Here is a 2643-nt window from a genome sequence, read left to right as displayed (position 1 = left end):
AGAAATTGTTGCACAAATTAGAACCATCATTGAACCTAAAATGTTAACTCTGCTTCTCTCCACAGATGCTGCCAGACTTGCCGAGTTTTTCCAAGCATTTCTGTTTTTGTTTCTGATTTCCAGCATCTGCAGTTCTTTTTGTTTTGGTACATGGCTTTGCTGATGATGGAGAATGAATGAATTTGCTAAGTTTAACTTTTCTCTCCATTTGCACCCTCCATCATAGGAATCGAGCAACCGAAAGAGACCATTCAGCCCCTCAAACCTTTGTCTTCATCAGTTATGTACCTCAACACCATGGAATCACCTTCCTGGGCGAGTTACACTTAAAACCTATCAATCGCAATCTTGAAAACGTTTATTGATCGAACATTCGCCAACCTAGTTGTGTGAGAAGAAGATGTTACCTGATTGCATGTGTGAATAAATGATGAATATTATAATTATAGTCACGTGCATTTTACAGTCAATAATGCAGCAAAATAAAGTGAAAAGCTTGAAAAGTTGCCACAATCCGGCGCCATAGTTTAAGAATAAGAAGGATAAAAGATAGAATTGAAAGAGACTCCCGACCCTTGACCTCGCTCACCAATGTCACCTTCCCCATCACTCTCCATCGCCTTGGCAACGCCTTCACTGGATTCACCAACATAGGAGTCGTTGCTCTTCAGGTGTCATCTCTTTGTTGCTGGGTCCACCTCGATGTTTCTGATACTGAGCCCTGTGAAAAGCCCACTGTTGATACACCAACCAGGAGTCCCAGGCTTGGCATGCCAACTCAATGACAGGAGGGATTCCCAATCCGGGCACGCTCCACCAATACCAGGATCCCCGCTCTGGGCACACCATGCACTAGTTACTGCCCCACCAATACCAGGATCCCCGCTCTGGGCACACCATGCACTAGTTACTGCCTCACCAATACCAGAATCCCCGCACTGGACACACCATGCACTAGTTACTGCCCCACCAATACCAGGATCCACGCTCTGGGCATGCCATGCACTAGTTACTGCCCCACCAATACCAGGAACGCCGCTCTGGGCACACCATGCACTAGTTACTGCCTCACCAATACCAGAATCCCCGCACTGGACACACCATGCACTAGTTACTACCTCACCAACACCAGGATCCCCGCTCTGGGCACACCATACACTAGTTACTAACTCACCAATACCAGGATCCCCACTCTGGGCACACCATGCACTAGTTACTACCTCACCAACACCAGGATCCCCGCTCTGGGCACACCATGCACTAGTTACTGCCTCACCAATACCAGGATCCCTGCTCTGGGCACACCATGCACTAGTTACTACCTCACCAACACCAGGGTCCCCGCTCTGGGCACACCATGCACTAGTTACTACCTCACCAACACTGGGATCCCCGCTCTGAGCACACCATGCACTAGTTACTGCCTGACCAATACCGGGATCCCCGCTCTGGGCACACCATGCACTAGTTACTGCCTCACCAATACCAGGATCCCCGCTCTGGGCACACCGTGCACTAGTTACTGCCTCACCAATACCAGGATCCCCGCTCTGGGCGCACCATGCACTAGTTACTACCTCACCAATACCAGTGTCCCCACTCTGGGCACACCATGCAATAGTTACTACCTCCCCAACATCAGCAACCCCGCTCTGGGCACACCACGCACTAGTTACTGCCTCACCAATACCAGGATCCCCACTCTGGGCACACCATGCACTTGTTACTACCTCACCAACACCAGTATCCCCTCTCTGGGCACACCACGCACTAGTTACTACCTCACCAACACCACGATCCCGGCTCTGGGAAGACCATGCACTAGTTACTGCCACCCCAACACCAGGGTCCCTGCTCTGGGCACACCATGCACTAGTTACTACCTCACCAATACCAGTATCCATGCTCTGGGCACACCACGCACTAGTTACTGGCTCCCCAACACCAGGATCCCCGCTCTGGGCACACCATGCACTAGTTACTGCCTCCCCAACACCAGGATCCCCGCTCTGGGCACACCACGCACTAGTTACTGCCTCACCAATACAAGGATCCCCGCTCTGGGCACACCACGCACTAGTTGCCACCTCACCAATACCAGGATCCCCGCTCTGGGCACACCATGCACTAGTTACTGCCTCCCCAACACCAGGATCCCAGCGCTGGGCACACCATGCACTAGTTACTGCCTCCCCAACACCAGGATCCCAGCTCTGGGCACACCATGCACTAGTTACTGCCTCCCCAACACCAGTGTCCCCGCTCTGGGCACACCATGCACTAGTTACTGCCTCACCAACACCAGGGTCCCCGCTCTGGGCACACCATGCACTAGTTACTGCCTCCCCAACACCAGGATCCCCGCTCTGGGCACACCATGCACTAGTTACTGCCTCACCAATACCAGGATACCCGCTCTGGGCACACCACGCACTAGTTAATGCCTCACCAACATTAGGATCCCTGCTCTGGGCACACCATGCACTAGTTACTGCCTCCCCAACACCAGGATCCCCGCTCTGGGCACACCACGCACTAGTTGCCACCTCAGCAATACCAGGATCCCCGCTCTGGGCACACCATGCACTAGTTACTGCCTCCCCAACACCATGATCCCCGCTCTGGGCACACCACGCACTAGTT

This window comes from Chiloscyllium plagiosum, chromosome 39, assembly GCF_004010195.1.
Source record: "Chiloscyllium plagiosum isolate BGI_BamShark_2017 chromosome 39, ASM401019v2, whole genome shotgun sequence".
In the NCBI taxonomy this organism is placed as follows: Eukaryota; Metazoa; Chordata; class Chondrichthyes; order Orectolobiformes; family Hemiscylliidae; genus Chiloscyllium; species Chiloscyllium plagiosum.
The sequence above is the reverse complement of the archived record's forward strand: the minus strand, read 5'-3'. Positions refer to the sequence as shown.